We start from the raw sequence: 21,832 nt of genomic DNA, 5'->3' as shown, positions 1-21,832 counted from the left end.
CAGAAAAAGGGGTGTGCCAATTCTATAAGGTGTATATTACAGAAGCATATGTAGACCTTTGCTCAAGCAAACTTGTTGTTGCTGACCAACCCGGTCATCAGCTAAGCACCACACCGCCGTTTGCTCATCCTCCCCCCTCCCTCTCTGGGATGGGGGAGAGAAACAGGAAAATTAAGCCTGTGAGTTGAGATAAAAACATTTTATTAAGACAGGAAAATAATCATGATAATAATGATAATAATACTACTAATAACAACATGTACAAAACAAGTGATGCACAATGCTATTGTTCATCACCCGCTGACCGATGCCCAGCCTATCCCCGAGCAGCCGGTCCCTCCACCCCAGCTAACCACCCCTCTATATTGTTTAGCATGACGCCAGATGGGATGGGATACCCCTTTGGTCACTTTGGGTCAGCTGTCCTGGGTCTGTCCCCTCCCAGCTCCCGCTGGCAGGACAGAGCAAGAAGCTGAAAAGTCCTTGGCTTGGTGTAAGCACTGCTCTGCAACAATTAAAACAGCAGCATGTTATCAGCACTCTTCTCATCCTAATCCAAAACATTCCTACCAGCTACTAGGAGGAAAATTAACACTATCCTAACTGAAACCAGGACACAATGGCATCATTTATGTAGAGCTAGACTCCTCTGTGCTATGTCTTATATTCGTGAAAAGGAGGGCTGTGAGAGAGCCATGCTAATGGAATTTTATTACCCCATTTTACTTAAACTTTTGTAAAGCAAGCCCACCTGACTAGCAAAAACAAAGTCACCTTCACTGTCTGCAAATATATGTTTCATTTACTAAACTAAATAAAATAGCTAAATGTCTGTTAAGCTTCATTATAATACCAGTAAGCAGAATAACATCTCAGCATCACTTGAATCTCTGAAATCACTACACATTCTCCAAAAGCTCCAGCCATTACACAGGGGAGGCATAGTGTATTTTAAGTGATGTGACAACTTCTACATTATGTTCTTCTGCAATCAAAGCTCTGAGAACAAGAATAAGTAAAAAAGGGAGAACAATAAAACAACTGTTAATAGAAAAAAAAAGATAAGGAAGGACAGTACTGAAGAATGATTAATAAGCACAACTATTGGTAGACTAAAAGAAAAAACATGGCTGCTGGAACTTGAGGGAAAAGGACAGAATTAGAGGACAATACCTAGGCAACTGTGCTGCCAGCTAGCAGATCACCAAAGTATTATCTCACCACTGTGAAAGGCAGGAGCTCTTGGCTCATATTAATTTCAGGAATAAGCAAAAACAATTAAATCTGTACTTTGAAGATAATACAGTTTAGATTACTGCCTTTGAAGCCTTAAGTCTCCATACTTCTGGATTCTCATTCCAAGTAACTCCGTATCTATCTTCATTAAGACTTTTGTTTTTTAATTATGAAAACTGTAATAGTCAACAAAAGCAAACTAGCCAGATATTCAATGCAACAGCAAATCATATAATGATATGGAAGACTGAGGATGTAGCTAATTCCAATGCTGCCAAAAACAAACAGTCCCAGCTCCTCCGGTTTCTAATCCTGTGAGTCTTTGCTGAATTGATACAACTCCCTGACCTAGCAAAAACATTTAACTTTTCTTGGCTGTACAGCAAAGTAAGCTGAATTGGCTCAGCAATGGGTCTGACAGCACACTGCTAGAGAATAGGAAGGATGCATACCTGGAATTTGTGGTGGGTGAGGTGGAACATTCTTTAGTCAGGGACACGATGTTGTTAGATCATCTGTTGTGAAAATGGAATACTTCATCCATTGAGATCTATGAGAAAATGACAAAATCGCATCATTTCCTTGCTCTATAGAGAGCAGTCACAGTAAGTAGGAGACATGATTAAATGAGGAGAGGATAGAACATTGATAATATTACCAAGAGATCTGTTTGGCTATCATGTACTTTCAATAATTCATGAACAAGTTAAATTAAGCATTTTAGAGAGGCTATAATCAGCCAACTATTCAGTGGCAAGTCACTTCAATCTCACCAAAGTAGCTTTCATTTATCAGCAGATGATATGTAATGAACTGACGCTTCAAGTTTAAGTTACATTATCTATATTTTGACATTTCAATAAAATTGGAACCTGGTTTTCAGTGCTTTCCTGCACTCCATCTCATTGGAGAAATGTAGTGAGGTTTTTTTGTTGATGTTCTTTTTTTTTTATTATTATAGTAACATCACTGTGTAACTGACCCAAAGAACCCATTTTTAAATCACTTTCAAGCCTTTTTTACTCATGGATCTTCTTTAGGATACTTGTTCTAGAGTGACTGAAATTGTATTTAATATAGCTCTACTTATAGTTTCCTATCTTCTGGAATAGGAAAGTAGAGTTAAATTGTAAAAACACTAACTTGCTAACTTCCCACGAAAGACCATGATCCAGTACTACCGGAAATGCTAGAAGGGTAGAAGACAAAACAAAAGGTCCCTGTTCCTCAGGGCCATGAAAGGGAGCAAGCTTACAGACCCTCCACTATTACTCTATGTATTTACAAAGTACTGTACACTTCACTAATGGCACTAAAAGAAAGAAGCACAGGAAGTCTAAGAACAAGTCTATAAGTTACTTAATTCCCTTGAAGTATAAAGAAAGCCAGCCAGAATTCAGGGTCCTGTCATGAGACATCAGTACCAGAAGAATACCAAAATCAGCTGGCAATGAAATATGGTATGTTTAATGACTCTGGATTTTTCTTGTAGGTTGACAGCCCAAAAATCAAATCATTAAGATTTTCTTCAATATTGCTTCCTGGAGAAGCCCTAAGGCATGAAACTAAGTTCCCTAGTAGCAGCACAAATGTTGCTCCAATTTTTACTTTTTGAGCTATGGTTTTGATGAAACACTGTTCTTATTCATAATTTCTCACTAATCTTAAGTCATTTCTCCTGCTACAGCTGATGCCTTCACTATTACTCTATGATTTCACCCCTCCACTGTAATAGTCAGTGGTAAAGAGTGTGTATTGCTTATTATTCAGACAATAAACCAAACAAAAAAGTTTGGAAAGTGGCAATGTTTGTTGTATTTGTACAACTAAAAGAAAATGAACCCTTGTATGGGACAAGCAAATCAGCTCAATACTGAGTCCTTTACAGAGTTAGTTCATTTTCTGACATTCTCCATCAGACCTGATGTGCTGTATTACTCCCAGAACTACCCTCCCGTATCTCACAAGGAGATGAGTAAATTTACTGTTTTTGTGAGTAAGCACATAGCTAAAAATCAAGAAACAATTTAAGTAATTGCATGTCTCTACAACATGTTCGTAACACAGCTGAAGCATGCACTGCACCTCTGAAAATGGAGAATGGGCAGAATCAACCGCCAAGGCCAGAATAAAGATAATGCTACCATTAAACAATAGCTACTGAACTAGAAAGTGAACTCAAGTCTAGAAGTGATATTCTGAAGCACCAGTACTTGCAATGTCAGAAAGAGTACCAGTTAATATAAACAATTTAATCAACACCTGCATGTAAAACAAGGGCTTAAGAACATGTATTAGCAACCACATACCCTATTTCAGTCTCCTAAACAGAGGATTCACAAGGCAGAGCTTGCATATCCAGCAAAAGCTGAGGGTCATGGTTGATGCCTGTTATTGCTTTATCTTCATTTTAATGCAGCCTAGTTAATAGGACAGTTTACATAATGCATCATTGGGACAGAAAAAGCTGGTCTGGGAATGGAAATATTTGTTGCATTGTATAAATTAGAAGTAATAGAAGAGATACATTGAACACTTCTTATTCAACTAAAGAAACATCTCGTTAAGCATTTAACATAAAATCAGGTATACTTCCTCTAGAAAGTAGATGCACTGTAAATGCAAGGAAGGAAACTAGATTTAATATCAAGGCTCTCTCTCCTAATAAAATAAAGAAGAAATGAATACAGTAAGCCTTTTGCAAGAGAATAGCAAAGGCTGAAGTATTTTTTGCGGCAAAATCATATGTTACTAAAAAAATAGAACAGACTATAGAAGTGAATCACTGCAAAAAGAGCTCTGTATAGCTGTTAACTGTTAAATAAACTACATCTCAAGATGTAGAATTGTACCAAATTATTGCGTGGTATGCTAATAAAAGAGTTAACATGTTAGTACCTACTATACAGTTTCAGCTGAAATCTCCAAAGATATTAAGAAACTGTTTTCACACACCAGGTAAGCTGTCCTAAAACATAGTACTTAACACCTTTGATCTAAGGACTTGGACTACAGAAATATTACTGCCTTTTGATCAACAAACATCTACTGTTGTATTCCTCCAGCTACTACAACAACAGAGTAATGCATGTTGCCATAAGAATCATCTCATTTTAGTGGACCTGTAAACCTGGGGGTGGGAGGGGCGTTATTTTAATGGAAGTATAATATTTGGGAAAATAACCAAATACCATTTATTTTTTCTTATTTTATTATGCAACTAATTATCAGAGAATTGAAAAACAATGTTAAAGCAGTTCACATCTAGAGGCATACTGACTCCCCTCTGCCAACCCAACCTAATCCTTTGAAATGATAAATAAAAAAGAAACCAGCAATTTTCCTTGACCCTACCATATTCCAGCTAATAAAGCAGCCATTGAGATGCAGCAGAGGCTAGTTGTTCCCTGTAGGCCAGGGTGCCAAGCACAGAGCTCAGGCAGCAGGACAAGAGCCTTGCCACCCAAGCAAGGGAACAAGACAGGCCATAGCCATGTTGGGCCAAGAGCCCAGATCCTTGAACAAAGCCACAGTAACAACACAGGCCAAGCCAAAAAGTCAGTCCATGCATCAGGACGAGCCCTGGTGATGAGAGCCAGGTTCAGACACAGCCCAGTAGCAGCCAGATCTACGGAAACAGACCCAGAGCAGGGCATCAGCCTACAAGCCAGGGGCTACCTCAGCAAGGGCCACAGCCAGGCCAAGCTGCTGCTACCCTCAAGGGCATAGGGCATACACCCCCTACCCCCCAAAGTAGCAGCACACTAGGGCCTGAAAGACTGAGCTTAAATAGGGCCCCAAGTATGACTGGAGGCCCCAGGTGAAGCTGGTCAGGGCAGTTAAGACCTACTAGTGCCCTGGCAGCAACAATCAAAGCATTAACTCTAAAACCTGCATTATCCTCTTTGCTGGTTTACTTGTTTCTCTTTAAAGACTGCCTGACTGCTAAAATAAGGCAAAGACAGGAGTTTCATTTTGTCTTTGATAATACAGCTATGGCGTGTCAGCCTGTTCTGACTCATCTGCATCGAAGTTTGTCCTGGATACTGTTTTCCTGCTCCATTTTGCTCTTTACTTACCTATAATTTACTCAAGTCCATCAAAATCTTAAACTTTTCTAATCTTTCGCTTTCAGTTTCCTCTAAATGTATACATTTTTTTCATTGCTGTTGATGCCTACAGCTAGTCAACCACTTTCTGCCCTAAATGTTGTGTGCATGATCTGTCTTTTTCTTCTCACCTCATCTTCTCTAATAATATATCCACTGAAGAGGAATATGTATTTCTTAATGCACAGGAGAAATAGACTTCTTAAAACCAGCATTTTTTTCCAGGGACACTCTTAATAATACCCATAAAAGCAACCTGCACCACTGATTCTTAGTTCTGAATACCAATTCAGATGTTAACTCATGTAGTAGGTGGACTTTTTTCACACTATTTAAAATAACCAATTGTTAACACACGTTAGTTTCTCCCACTTCCAAGTCTGAGATACATTATACTATATTTCAAGAAATTAGAGACATTGCTAAACAGTAACTCAGTGGATTAACATTTTACTTTTTCCCAAACTTACTCTTCAAGCAGTTTTCAAAGCCCTAATGCTATTTCAGTATATAATTCAACAGACATAATTTGGCAACTGTCTCATATAATAGCATCTTAATTTGAACACGTTGAAATGAATACCTGAGGCAGACTCCAGAGCTTTCCTAAGAACAGCAAATGTTTTCCTACCATTGTGAATCTTCTTTACAAGTATAAACAATACGCATACAAGCCCTTGCATTTTCTTTCACTTCTAAGTGATCAAATTCTAATTAGTGAACGCAGAAAGCCCTAACATTGAACTGAATGGTACCATGCAGTGGCAATTTGATTCAGGCAATCAAAGTCTCTCCTTCCTGGGCTACAGAATCTGCTTGGGGATTAAAAATCAAGACTTCTGTATTCCCTGACTGCTGCTCAGCCCATTAGCCAGTGCACTTCCATGTCTTTATTTGGATAACTTATGGAAAAACAACACACAGTGTAGCATAAAAGCCAAAAGCATAAAGTGGCCTAAACTCAAAACAGGGGCTTAGAAGATAAAGACACATATGATCCTACCCACACATCCATCTTCCTGATTGTTCCATAGTATTTCTCAAGAAAGTTGTACACTGTACACTGATTCTTGCAACTGTTCTTGCTTTTTTTACCCATAATATATTTTATGCATGCTTTTATGACCATGTGACTAGAGACTCCAATTCCCTTATAGGAAAGATTACAGCAGAGCTCCTTTGACTTTTGCAGTCAAAGGAGGGCATACACAAAAACACTCTGATCCCCAAGTTCCCTGCATGAGCAGGCCTGTCAGGCCGGGCCAATTCAAGGACATGTATCTCACAAAGCTTGACTCAATTTTTCTTTTGATTTTTGATGTAGGTGTTGGTGGGAGACGAGAATTTTCATCAGTCATGGTGCTTTCTCAGTCTTTAAAAAAGAGGCATAAGCCCTCTACCAAAGCTTTAAGTGGAGTATGGCCAGAGCTACATTTTGATCATGAATTTAGACAAAACCATCCCAAACTTCTTTTCTTTATGCTATTAAAACCTTTGAAGATAAAGCTTGAAAAAGAAAAAGCAGTTAAAATACTTGCACTGTTTAGCACCCTTAGAAGGAATTGGGAAATATCTATAAATCAAAAAGCAATCAAGATCATCATTCCGCTGTGCAAAATAATATGCAAATCTGCATGAGATTGGGGTTTGTGCTCATGATGTCTCTCTTATTTTTCTGGAGCCAGAAAGCCTCTTCCAGCTGCAACAGTACAATAGTACCCTTACTAACATTTACCTTAAGACAGCTTTCATATGCACACATGACTTTATTTACATTGTACTGCAGGAATTTTCTACTTTATAGTGACTCTCCAGTCTTTGATTAGCTATTATGTTAATATACTTATGGTTTCCTCAAATAATTTTATTCTGTAGAGTATATTTGTTATGAATGGCCATGTCAATCCTTGGATGTATTTTCATCTGGGTGTACCTCTAGCACTTCTAAGTAATAGGTGAATTTAATACAGAATCCTCAAACCATTACAAGCTCTTCTCATATTAAAACTTATCTTATTTTTAGTTTTTCATTAAAATTTTAACTTGATCAGCCACCAGAAATATGTATTTTTTTCTGTCTCAAGAGAAGGTATATATTTCAAACTAAATTAAACTGAAATGCTGCTGAGCTTACTCCACAAGAAGTTTTCCAAGTATCACATACTTCAACTGCAAGACTAGCAACTGTTCATTGGTTTTTGTAACCAGTGTATTGATTAAGGAGGTATTGGGGAGGCATTGGGGAGGCAAGGACAATCCCCAGACATGGACTGTATATCTCGAAACAAGACACTGGAACTCATGATAAGGAAGCGGCAGACGGACAGAGAAACAAATGTAAGGACTATAAATCTCAAAACTGGACATTGGAATTCATTACAAAGATACAACAAACGGAAGAATTAGCAACAACCAGCTCTCGCAATTAAGAAACGTGCCAATTCAGCAGATTCCTGACCAAAGGTGAAAAGTACACTGTGAGGAAGACTCGGGGTCTTCCTCCCAAAGACCCCTGCCCACGTCCCAAAGACCCCTGCCCACAATTCTTGGAAGGCTCTACGCAGGCGCAAGGTGCCAAAAGGCTAATTAGCATGAGAAGCGAGGGAAGGCGGGGATAGGTAATGCATATGTATAGGTGCTTGTAGAATATTGATAGATTGATTGTATACATTCAAGACTGCTTTCCGCTTTGGGTATGCACGATAGGTGGAGAGATCCCCCGTGCATCCAGCGCTGCAATAAAGAATATACCACTTAAAGGAATTTCGGCTTCGATCTTTGAATCAGTATCACATTTGTAACATTGGCTAAGTCTGCCCAGATCTATCTGAAAACTACCTTCTTTGTATATGCTGATAATTTTTTATTTATTTATTTATTTATTGGGCAACAGCCCATTTCCACATTTCCTTAACGTGTTTTTTTTTTTTCTTTCCATAAAAAGTAAGATACATTATCAGTTTCACAGCTTTAAGTGACATCTCTGTCATACTGCAATATTTCACTATGCTCATTAACTAAGAATATAAATTCTGATAACTGAACAGTACTTCCTAGAATTTCCTACCAAAGTTCTTGATATAAAGAGTGGGGATAGCTATACATCTCACTCTAAAATGTAGCTAGACAGAGTAGTTTTAAGTTAAAACACAATTTTTGAGTCTAGTCCTAATGAAGATTGAAGATTTTTTTAAATATTTCCCTTAAATACAAGATCACCCACTGCTTATATGAAAGAAAAAAAAAAAAAAGTTTGTTTTATGAAATTGTGTAAATTTACATAAGTTGTCACATTTTATAACACCATATTAATCACAGGGAGAAAAAATGATCACTTAGAGGACTTAGTTCACTACTGAATTTTGCATCCGAAGTCTGTTTCCTGCCTTATTACTTAACATATTCCCAAAAACTTTAAACTTACAGTCTACATACACTGTGAAAACTTTTACCACCTCCTTGTGCAATGTATTCCCGGAAGTTTACAATCTATGCTGTTTGCTTACAGTCTATGTGTTTGCTTACAATCTATGCTGTGAAAACTTTCTAGTTATTACAAGCAGAAATGTGGAGAGGATACAACTGTTACTAAACATAGCATATTCTACAAGATAGGCTTTCACTTTGCTAATGAAGCCTATATAAAGCAAGACAGATGACTGGCATCTCTGTACCCTGCAATTTCTGGGATGACTGTCTAGTCAAGAAGAAAGCATGCTGAATCCAAGACATGAACAGTGGCACACCAATACACAACAGCCAGGCAGAAAACTTCTGGACCTATTTGAGTTTACAGTATAAAGTGCCAAGTTAACTGTTCTAGAATGACACATCAACTTTTCTCCATCATACAAGGCCCAGTCTTCAGACGCCAGAAATGTATTAACTACTAAATTGTATGAGGTAACAGAAAGTAAGGCAAACAGGAAAAAGTAGGGGCCTAAATTGCATTTATTCTTCAAAGGCCAGTGATTTTTATTTGTTTTTGAGCAGCAACTAGTCCTATCTACTAATGCTGTGTGACAGTATTCTCTTGAGATTTGGCTTCACACATGGGTTTTGCTCATGTTGTTTAATACATCTTTTCACTTGCTTTGAGGCTGGCTCTGAACTACTCCTTAAAGCCACAGGCCAAATGCCATAGATCTAAAAAGTCATGCTCAAGCTTAGATACATTTCCTAACTACACTCTATTTACTAGTTCACTCTCATTCTGAGGGAGGATCCTGTTACCTCCTCTTTCTACCTACTTTTTTTGCACTGGCTCTGGAGTTAATTTGAAGGCATTGTAAACAATGTCATTCTGCTAACATATAGCAAGCTACTTAACGTCTTGGGTTATTTTTCTGCCCTCATAGCAAATTAATCAGCACATCAGACCGACTCCAGAAGTGACAATGAAAGCAGGGAGGGAACATAACCAGGTTTTTGCCTGATTGGGAAGCAGGAGAGAACTACTCCTCCCTCTCTCTCTCTCTCCCTCCCTCCCTCCCTCCCTCCCTCCCTTCCTCCCTCCCTCCTTCCCTCCCTCCCTCCCTCCCTTCCTTCCTTCCTTCCTTCCTTCCTTCCTTCTTTCCTTCCTTCCTTCCTTCCTTCCTTCCTTCCTTCCTTCCTTCCTTCCTTCCTTCCTTCCAGCAGCAAGCTATTAGATCAGCTTAGCCATTCATGCATTTCCAAACAGCTGTAATAATGTAAGTCAGCATTACCACAGCCCACATTATCAGTCTGTCCATCACCTGGGTGCTGGCACTATACTCACCCAACAAAACAGACTTGGAAGAAAAGCATAATCCACATCCTGTTAGTAGCTCCCTGAACTAGCTCTACACAGATTACACACATGCCCTGTAAAGAGAATATGAGACTGCATCATAGGGAGGGAAGGGGAAAGGTGGGACTGCAACAGTGCTGACTTGAGTTAGCTTAAGCTGTTGTGTAATGACATGTATAGCTGCTTATTTAGTAGCTTAAAGTGATTAGAAAATGAAGACTTGAATGAGTCAGATTCCATCAGACTATGCATACACAAAAATTGCACAGATGATCTCAATGTGCACTTGTGCTCAGGCTTGATGTTTAATGTTACTTAACTTACAGTATTAAGGACAAGCCACGTTGTGCTTTCTAGATGATAACAAGTCTTTCATTCAGACCTTTATTTTAAAGAAAAGTGTGTCATTGATTTCTATTTTCCTAGCCAAAAGCCCAAAGTTTTAAATGGTTTTTAGATATTATTAATAGAGGAAGCAAGTTAACTACTGAAAGATGTGACAACCCAGAGGAAATGGCTACACCAATAAATCAAAGATATGAAAACTTGCAAAAATATTGAGAAGGTCAGGAGAGGAAGTTCTTCGGCCTCAAGTACATAGATCCGTGTTAGGTTTCCCCAAGGAAGGCAGCCATAAACACCCAAGACAGAAAGAAACCCTAAGACTCAAACTGTCATGGTCACCAAGAAAAAGACTTAGCCGCAGCGACTTGGAGACTTGCTAGGACCTCAGAAACAAGCATGTCCTCCCCAGTCTGACAACATCCACATTGACAGACATGTTTAAGCAAGAGTCTGGGCACCTGTTTTTGAAGAGCACTGTCAAGCCCTCTCCTTTACAAAATTGCCAAATCCCAGTAGTTATTTCTCACATTTACTGCACAAACATAGCATCTAATTGGAGGTGGCCAAAAAACACCAAACTCCACAATTTAAAATATTTTTACTAATTATCCACTGATATGGATGAAAAAGTTATAGTTTTTTGAAATGTATGCAGTTGAATAGCATATATTATTATCAACAGCTGACTTTTATTTGCAAAATGAAGGCAAACAGACCTTCATTTCCTTCTGTCACAACAGTAACTGATGTTGAAGAAGACAAAACAAATGAACAAAACATATATAGAAAGCTTGGAAGTTGGTCCCTAGAAAAATGACAAATCTATAGAGACAAGTGGAGCATGCCAATATCCACTACTAGTGTAACAGCTGTTAGAAGTAGAAGTCATATTGAAGGTGATGACATTATTGGAAAGCAATCCATAAACCAAAAAAATACAACAATTAAGCATAATTAATCCTACCCAACACAATTTCAAGGAAAGTTACTTAATATGTCCACTAATTTTCTGAAGCACAAAGTTTTGCAAAGTTTTGAAATAAACATCTGTAGCCTACAAATTTATGTATGACATCTAATTACTAAAAATAATAACAATAATTGCTTTTTAATCTGGATAATAAATGTTTAATTAGTTCTTCCTTAGATGTATTATTACTATTCTAGGTCTGTATTAAGTATTTAGACAAAAGGTTAGAGTTGGTAGATAACAAAAACTGTTAAATTATTTATCATACTGCCACCACATTTTGACTTATTTCTCTTTCATGTCTCTTCTCCCAGCTTACTATGACAATCACTGCTTGGTAAAAACTAACAGCACTAATTCTAAGTGAGATGCTTGATGGGCAAAAGTGTCATGCAAAGATCTGTACAAACCAAGTTCTACTTACCTACTTACCATTTAAAGTTTGCTTTCTTTCTCCGTCCTCCACTCCCCAAGAGGTAAGGAGGAAAAATCAAATGCATTGTCTTATCAAACATTCACACTACACTGAAGTGGACTTCTGCAGTTAGTGCAATTTGTTACAGTTAAGGGGAGCAACTGGATGTTTTCTTTTTACTAACACTTCAAACGCCACCTAGTTTTAACAAATCATTCCCAAATAAATCATCATATATTTCTCTTATATCCACCATTTTTTTTATCTACAAAATAGATTTCTACAGATGGGGTAGACTCACAAATATTAGAGTCATGTTTAAGCATCCTCTTTTGCTCTGTCATATAGATTCTGGCAGTCATAGAGATTTCTCCTGCAGACACTATGTGGGAATAGAAATGTTGTTTTTGCAGAGTTACATTGTTTAGAAGGAGGGAATGTGGTACTGAGATATGCTTGCAGTGATAAGAAAGTTTAGCAGGCGACCTAGTGAAATGCAGACAACCAGACTCCTTAGGACAATTAGGTGAAAATCACGGTGTCAAGTCAAGTCAGATAAGTGAAGAAACACTACCACTTCAAGCAGTAAAAATGTCAAAAGAAATTTGAAATTTAACAGGCCGGCAACTGAAGGCCATGCATTGTTTGTGAAGCATCAGATAGATTGTGAACCTGGATTACCCACTCAGTGGGGAAACAGGGGAGGGTCCTGCCATCAAAAGGTATATAAACTGTGTTTTGGAACTAGTAGATGCGCTCTCTCCTGCTTGTGGGGCGCCCGCCATTGCAATTGTGAATAAATTACTACTTCACTGAGATCCTCGCCTGAGCCTAAGTTATTGGCTATGGAGTGTTTCTCACAACTACATAGTTAAAGCACTAATAAATATGAGCCATCAGTGGATGTGCTCAATCTGATTTGCATCTCACTGGCACTTCTGCAGCTCATATGGCTGTTAACTCAAATCTCTGTCTGATCGTCCTTTCTACTATTATACCAAAGTCTCCAGTTTATGACAGTTAAAAACAGAAGCACGTTATACCCTCTCTTAGAGCTGCGGAGCTGGAGGGAACAACGGTTCTCAGATTTTCTGCATGAATGGCTTTATCTTTATCCTGGTTGCCTATTGACCTGTGCTGTAGGGAAACAAGTATTTCCCTAGCTCCTAGGAATATTTTACTCAGCTCTGTATTATTATTTTTTTTAAAATCTTTTGGACAGCAACAAATTTCAGAATGATGTATCTCTGAGAACCTCTTAATAATAATTTTGAAAAAAAGCCTCGTGATACAAGACTATTTCATATAACCTTTTGAGTGCATTTTTTATACAAAAGCTACAGAAAATTATAATTTCTATACAAACTACTCCATTATCATTTTATCTCTTTCCTCCCACACAAGAAAATACCTCAGTACTTTTAAGTTCAGCACCAGAATTGGGAAAAGTAAGATGTAAAGGTTTATCTGAGCAATTCTATTTCATTTAGGATGCTGAATGCTGTCTTCAGTCCTAAAACAGAGTACTTACTGGTACCTTGAATCTTTGGGCATTTCTACTAGTTCATTCTTGACTGTTAAGATCATCTTCTGCCCTAAAAATTGTTACAGAACAACTGATGCTTATATGAGAGATTAAACTTAGTTTACTTGCTGCAGGGTGGCATTTCTTTTGAGCTGGCTTTCAGTACATTATAAGAGGAAAACTCCATTTACTCCCTGCTCCCAGCCTTTGAAGAAAAATCTTGTATCCAGCCTATGCAGCAATTGCACCACCTGATGGAGTTAGGAGTGGAATCCCAATTATCCTGCAGCATTTTTCTCAACAGCACATCAGAACTTACCTTAACTTTTTATATATTAGCCTGACTAATCATGGCTTCAGAAAATTTGTGTGCTGAACTCAATTTAAGAATAGAAATGCATATAGAGAATAGCATGTAGTGGATTTTGTTTATATTTCTGATGTTCTGCTTGTCATTACAGCTGGTAATCAATTGACATGAATTTGAAGCACAGCACATGTTTTGAAGCACTGTCGCATGAAAAGGTACAGGATGGAAGCTCTGTATTAAGGCATGCATCATACAATACAATACAATATGATATGATAATATTATGACTGGAACATAAAAAGCAGAAGTCAGAAACACATATTCTATGTTTGGGACTATGAATATAAGATTAATGTGTATTAAAGGCAATTTGCCCATGTTTCCCTAAGACCTAAAATCCCTCTTACAAGATGAGAGTCTTGTATAACCATAAACCCAAAAATTAGTTCAGAAAAATGTAATCAAATGTGATTCATAAACAACTGGCAATGAACTGGATATTTTTCCTAAATGTCACTGCCCTGTTTTAGTTTCATATAATTCTGCAGAGCTATTTATAGAAATCTACAACATCCCAGATTCAGTCTTTCTGAAAACAAACAGTTTGAATTGACTCATATAACATTCAACTAGATTACTTTTGTTAACCACAGTTCATATCATGCCAGTACTTCTCTGAAGACATTAAGCAAAGACATTTTAGTTTTTCCCAGACAAGGAAGTGTAACAGGAATCATTTCTGTTTTTCTTATGAGTAATACTGACCCTGGGAAGGAACAGAAGATACATTCAAAAAACTATTGAAGGCTTTAAAACACTTTCTCTTGACTGTGATCAGTTTTCAGACCAACATGTGTCTTCAGGACTTCCCAGGCTTCTTGTTTTCAAGTAAAGCTTCCTGTCCAGCCTCTAAAAGTATCTGTTGAGTATATCCATAATTGCCACCACAAACATCTGAATTTTTTGCCTTCCAAACAGTTAGCCTAAATCTGAGTATAAATACCACAACATAGCACCACTCCGCATCTCCATGCAGTATTCATCTGCTCTTTCATTCTGCAAACCAAGCGTGCTTCTGCAGAGAAGCAGAGAATGAAAGCCCATGTGAGCAACTGAAGCCACAGTGAAGAATAACTCTTGGCTAGATCTCTTCAAAAATATTAACGCATTGAATCACTATGGACCCAAGCATATCAGACATAACTTGCTTATCTATTTCCATAGTAAATTAAATAAAATTAAATGAGATCCTCAGACTGCCACTTTGCCACAAATTAAGCATAAATTTAACTATCAAAAGTCAGCAGTATTGCAAACAGCATCCTGCATTAGAAGCGATATATGAAAATCTGGAAGTGAGGAGGAGGGAGGAGAAAAATTCCCATTTTCTGACACATGAACCTCATTAAAAATCATAGAATCACAGAATCATAGAATATCCAGAGTTGGAAGGGACCCATAAGTCCAACTCCTGGCAACACACAGGTCTACCCAGAAATTCAGACCATGTGACTAAGTGCACAGTCCAAACGCTTCTTAAACAATGACAGGTGTGGTGCTGTGACTGTGCCCCTGGGGAGCCTGTTCCAGTGCGCGGTCACCCTCTTGGTGAAGAACTTCTTCCTGATGTCTGGCCTGAACCTCCCCTGCCACAGCTTGACTCCATTCCCTCGGGTCCTATCACTGGTCACTAAAGAGAATAGATCAGTGCCTGCCCCTCTACTCCCCCTTGTGAGGAAGTTGTAGGCTGTGATGAGGCCTCCCCTCAGCCTCTTCTTCTCCAGGCTGAACAGGCCCAGTGCCCTCAGCCACTCCTCGTATGTCTTCCCCTCTAGGCCCTTCACCATCTTTGTCACCCTCCTCTGCACACTCTCCAACAGTTTAATACTGTTTAATACTGTGGTGCCCAGAACTGCACACAGTACTCGAGGTGAGGCCGCACCAGCACAGAGTAGAGCAGGATAATCACCTCCCTCAACCGACTAGCGATGCTGTGCTTGATGCACCCCAGGATACTGTTGGCCTTCCTGACTGCCTCCTGCCTGGTTGACACTAACACAGCGTTAATCAGCACATAATAGGACATCTAAATTTTCAAGATTTAATCAAAAGAACATTAACTTGCCTCAGCAACTTCAGTTACTTTGCCCAAGTGCTTTGGGAGCCTTCTGTAAGTTGCTGTTACTAGAGGCCATTTCAGAGCTTCCTTCTGTCACCCTGCCCAGACCAGCCTGCTCAGCAGGCAGCTTGCAAGTACCTTTGTGGATGAAGAGTAATCAAATACAACCTTGACTACTACTTCATACTTTTAATACAGATCTGGAAAAAGTTAAGAACTATCTGGGACTACTGTTGTAAAATTATTTTTGTTTGCTTCAGGGTTTTCTTCAGCAAAGGTGATTTCTCATTCAGATACCACCTTCAATTCTATTTAAAATGTTCTTTCCATCAAATTCATGTATCAAGAACTGACCTTGTTATTGTTTCTCTTTTTCCCTATACAGTGGGATAGACCATTATAAATGTGACAGAAGTCTGGTATGAACTGCAGGCACTAGGGCCTCTGAGGATCAGTTTAATATCATAAAAATGACATTCAGGCCCTGTGTTTGAAACCTGGTCAGAGCTGAATCTCCCACTACAAAATGGGTAAACATTTGGGGATTTTGTCCCTGAGGCTGGAGAGGTCTGTTACACTGCCTTCTTAACTAATAACCTAAGTTCATGTTTTTAATTATATTAAAGTTCTTCCCTGTATCATTCTTTTTCTTTAACATTTTGTGACTGGCTGAACTGAATGGAAGCTGGCAAACATCTGCTTTTTTACCAATGCAAATTCAAAACCCTTTGGCACTTTTTAAATATCATGTCATCACCAAAATGTTTGGCCAGAAATAAAAAGATTAAAAGAAATTTAAAAATCCAAAAATCAAAAAACCAACCAACCAAACAACAACAACAACAACAAAAAAAAAAAAAAACAGTGGAAATTGGCTTATGGGGATCAAAAAACACATATAATAGGAAAGGATGCAGAAAACCATGTATTACTAGTAAATATATTTCTCAATAAAAAACCTCCAAAACTAGGCTCAGTATGTTTAAGGATTCTTAATTTTTAGGTAAGAAGAAGGAAAAGCCAACGAGTCATTCTAAGCCTGTCAAATGTCACCTCTTCCATCTCTTCTCCAGAAGATGGAGTATCGTGCTAAAACATTACAAACCAGGACACTGTAATTAAACTTAATAACATTGTCCTGTGGATCTTGGCTTGTTTCACTTCTGCTGAAGTGAATGTGTCGTAAGCAGCAAGCACAATGCCTGAAGATGCTGAGAGGAAAGGAGAAGAGAACACCTGGCAGTGCTCAAGGTGGTCCAAGCCTGCCGTCACACCGTATCCTTCCAGCAGCTCCTGGAGCTGTGCAGTGGGCACTGAGTGCTGGGCCAGGCTCATTTCTTCTCTGATTCCTCCTACAGCTGCCCCAGCACGTGTGCCTTAGATGCAGGGTTATGTTCACTCTACAGGGTAATGAAACATTTCCAGAAAGAGCTCTGACTACTCCTATCCCTACTCCAGAGGCTCTATGGGCAGATTCAGACCCTAATGGGCTCATCAGGCTTTAAAAATAATTTGAAGCAGAGCTTCTGTTTTCCTTTTGTTTGAAAATAATCTAATTTATGCATGCAAAAACTGCATTAAGAGCTAAAGCAACAGGACCTAACTAGAAGTAATCAGGGGACCCCCTTAAAAACTGCACTACTCTTCTGAACTTCATTGCTAATGCAGAGAGAAGCCAGTCTGAAGTGAGGGGTAGATGCATTAGATGCATATACTGAGGAGACACAAGTGCTTTTACCTCCCTCCACAGAACAGAGCAGAGGAAATGACTGCATAACAAAATAAGGTGAGGAGCCCACTCAACTGCTGCTAACATATCCGTATAAATCATTTTATTCTTTACAATATTTAAAACTAGTACTTAAATGATGTATTCAGTGTAATACAGTGATTGCAAAAGTTTATCAGGCATGGGATACAACACAAACACAATCCAGTTTATGAGGTTGCTAGTTTATAAGCCTGTATACTTAAAAAGAAACAAGTTGTGAAAGCAGCAAGTTGAATATTCTTCCCTGTTCTTTTTAAATTTGTAAATAAAAACAGCAAGTAAAAGGGTATTATAGTTCTGCCCAGGAGGGAAAACAAACAAACAAAAAAACAAACACAACAAAAACATATATATACTATGCATTGCAAAACAAATTTTTGCAAGACAAACTTTATTTTGCAGGATTAGTAATAGTACCAAGAACTGGCAGGTGTTCAAAGCACAACCTGTTTCTTGGAGACTGATTCCTTAGTCAGTCTGTCATATATCAGACTTGAACAGGTCCAGATACAGGCTCTCCTGCTTAACAAGCAGTTATTCTTCTGGTAATAAATCCTTTCTAAAGACATTTTCCTCTTAAGAAAGGAGTTAAAACACCTCTATTTGGTCTATTCCAATGTTCATTCCCTATTTGCTAAAAGGGCCAGCCTGTCTGCTTCTGTTCTCATGCTTAATTGGTTTAAGTTTCACTGATTTCTGGAACCAGGATAGTCATCACGAACAACTAGAACAAGTTTAAGTTCAAAATGTGAATTTCAGTGTGTTTTGTCTTTGTCAATGTGTACTGCTAAACATTATCATGATTAAACTGATAAAAATATTAACTATCATTTACAGTTAAAAATGCTGTTCTTTTAGATATTTTCTGAAATCATGTGGGTCTCTTGTCTGTAAGCAGGAGTTTAGAAAGGTTAGTGCTTGTGCTCTGGACATATTTTTGGTTCCTCATACATGGTTATGTGTGTGGGACATCCTCTGAAGCCTGCACAAAATCTGGGCAGAATCTTTTCTCATTGAAAGATTAAAATATTAAAACCAACAGTCCCTTTTCTAATACAGATATTGAATATAGTCAACATCCCTGTTCATTATGAAGATCCAGACTGCACAAGGAGGACCATATGAAAAATTGCTGTAGGGATGACAAATGTACTCAAAATGTTCTTGTTTCCAGATCAATTATTGGGCTAACACATTAACGCCTTACAAGCTTTAATGCACTGCTACAACTTTAATAAAATATGTCAATGTTCACTGTTTGAGACATACTCTGTTAAGCAAGTAACAAATCTACCAAAACTAGGCCTCTCGGAAGCCTAAGTGTTTTCTTCCTGCAATATCAAATCACAGAATCACAGAGTCATTAAGGTTGGAAAAGACCTCCAATATCACCTGGTCCAATACTTCAATATTAGCAATAAATCATAAAAAGTTCACTGGGTTTAACAGAGCAATGAAACTCTTGTAATAAAGACTAGATATCCTTTAATAATTTAAAGATATTGGAAAGGATTTCTAAAAAGACGTGGGAAGACTAGCTAATAGCCACCATAGTTCCCAATCTTATTAAATTAAATACCACTTATATTGCAGTGAGCGGTGATACAGCAACAGATTTAATCAGCATTTAACATATTGATAATGTTAAAGTCTAATTTTAAGACTGGAAAAGCTAAAAAGCCCGTTATTTTAAAAAGTGGCAGGATATGATAAGATAGTCTAGGTAGTTTTGAAACAGAAGATTGATCACTTTTAGAAAAGAGAATCCAAAAGTAAGGCTGAAGAAAAAGTCCTTGGTCAATAACAAATATTTGTTGTCCTTGACACAGGAAAACTGTTCTAAAATTGACCTTTATTGTTATAAGAAAAACAAACTGATGGTATATGGTATGGAAGAAAACAAATAGAGAAGGGAGACCCCCTATTTTAGTAGTTCTTCAAAGCCAGCATATAGATCATTAATCAAACTTCTTTCAGTCACTAAATTTTATCTTTAAAAAGAAAATAAATAAATAAAACTCAGTTCTAGATTCCTTTCACAGATAATCTTTCTATCCTACATCAGGTCTCTGATTTTTCCTGTGTTCCAAACAGGAAAAACCTTAGGCTGTACTCTGAGGAACACCTCAACCACATGCTGGCACTGCTGCTGAAAGAAACAGCTCTGTCCACCCTGTCATCCCTGGAAGCAGCAAATGCCAACACTACCAGAAGGAGACAAAAGGGTTCAAATTTGTAGATATTGATAAAGTAGCATTGAGTTTTAAAAATTAAGGTTTTACAAAAAAAAATAAAGTATTTCTTTTAATGTTTTAACAATATTTGATAGTATTTTCTGTTTCTTGAATGTGCATCTGCTTCATGTAAGATAGCAGTAAATTACAGAGATGAGCTCTTTTACCTTTGAATTACACACAGAGGGATTTACCATGCCTGGAACCAGCTTAGGACAGCTGGAGCTTTGCCTCTGCTATGCATTTTCTCTTGAGAGAGGTACCCTGGGTCTGAGGTAAGGTCCCTTACTGAAAAGCTGGTTTCTAAGCAGTTTTTATTCTGCTCCCAAGGCAGGGTTTTACACCTGCCTTCATCATACTTCATCAGGTTTCTGTCAGCCTACTTCTCCAACCTGGCAAGCTCCCTCTGAATAGCATCCCTATTCACCACTGAATTCCCTTGTGCCCACAGGGAAGTCAGACTAGTTGAGGGAACCAAGGAGCGTGCCTCTTGCTGCCTGTCTCTGCCAGAACCCTAAATCTGCCAGATTCCATCAATCTCTCTTCATCACCTACAGCTCCTCTGCCTGCAGTTTGCTCTGCTCCTATTACCACAAACAAACTGAATTTTATCACTTAAAGCGTGGTGACTATGGTAAGAAGCCCTGAAGCAGCCTTCTGATAACGAACCATGGAGGAGACCTTCATGACTCGTTTGATATGAGTGAGGGCAGAAGACAAGCTGCTGCCAAGGGAATCAGCATGTCGAGCTAGCCCCTCAGCTACATGGCTGGGCTAGCACAGGGTATGATAGGAATGTGAGCATAAAAAGCATATGTGAATAGAATATCCTAATCAGTCTGTTCAGAGGGGATGTTTGCTCAAAAGAGGATGTTTGCTCAAAACCTGGTAAAGCTAAGAGGAAACTAGCAATGATGAAGTTTGCCTAAGACATCCATCAGCTGCATCCAACAGTAACCCAGGGATTACCAAGAGGTTTTTGAAGTCAGCTTACAAACAAGTGTGAAATAAGCAGAAATACTTGTGATTGCAAACTCTTGTGGTGAGAGGAATGTAACAGAGAAGCCACCAAATCAGGTTTGGCACTGCCATGAGTCACCCTGCTGGGATCATAACCCCTGCCTAGGCCCACAGGGCATCCTCCCTGTGGTAACATCCCTTAGTACGTTTGCAGATGACAACAAGTTGGGAGGTAGTGTCGATTTGCCTGAGGGTACAGTGGCCCTTCAGAGGGATCTGGATAGGCTGGACTGCTGGGCTGAGACAAATGGGATGAGGTTCAACAAGCCAAGTTCCAGGTCCTGCACTTTGGCCACAATAACCCCATGCAGCACTATAGGCTTGGGGCAGAGTCTTCTAACAGAAGACTGTGAAGAGGAAAGGGACCTGGGAGTGTTGATCGACACTCGGCTGAACATGAGCCGGCTGTGCTCATATGGCCAAGAAGGCCAATGGCATCCTGGTCTGTAGTAGAAATAGTGTAGCCAGCAGGGCCAGAGAGGTGATCATCCCTGGTACTCAGCTCTGGTGAGGCCACACCTCAAGTACTATATTCAGTTTTGGGCTTCTCACTACAAGGACATCAAGGCCCTGGAGTGCATCCAGAGAAGGGCAACAAACCTGGTGAGGGGTCTTGAGCACAAGTCTTATGAGGAGTGGCTGAGGGAGATGGGATTGTTTAGTCTGGAGAAGAGGAGGCTCTACATTGTGCTCTACAACTTTCTGAAGGGAAGTTGTGATGAGGAGGGGGTCAGCCTCTTCTCCCAGATAACTAATGACAGGACTAGAGGAAATGGCCACAAGTTATGCCTGAGAAAAGTTAGATATCAGGAAAAAAAATTTCTTGCAAAGAGTGGTCAGGCACTGGAATGGCCCACCCAGGGAGGTGGTGGAGTCACCATCCCTCTTGGTGTTCAATAAGCACCTGGACAGGGTGCTACGAGATATGATTTAGTAGTTTAGTGGGTCTTATTGGCAATAGGAGGACAGTTGGACTAGATGATCTTGTAGGCCCTTTCCAACCTTGT

At 38.9% G+C, this 21,832-nt stretch overlaps 1 long non-coding RNA gene across 1 annotated transcript in view; it reads right to left on the bottom strand.

Moving 5' to 3' along the window:
• Nucleotides 1–7,946, bottom strand: part of LOC137864758 (uncharacterized) — a 353,484-nt gene extending 345,538 nt beyond the window's left edge. The window contains exon 1 of the long non-coding RNA XR_011101613.1: nucleotides 7,551–7,946. This is a non-coding gene — a long non-coding RNA (uncharacterized lncRNA). The remainder of the gene's footprint in view (nucleotides 1–7,550) is intronic.
• Nucleotides 7,947–21,832: the final 13,886 nt, after the last annotated feature.

This window comes from Anas acuta, chromosome 15, assembly GCF_963932015.1.
Source record: "Anas acuta chromosome 15, bAnaAcu1.1, whole genome shotgun sequence".
NCBI lineage: Eukaryota > Metazoa > Chordata > Aves > Anseriformes > Anatidae > Anas > Anas acuta.
Note: the sequence above shows the minus strand (reverse complement) of the source record. Positions and strands in the feature narration are given on the sequence as shown.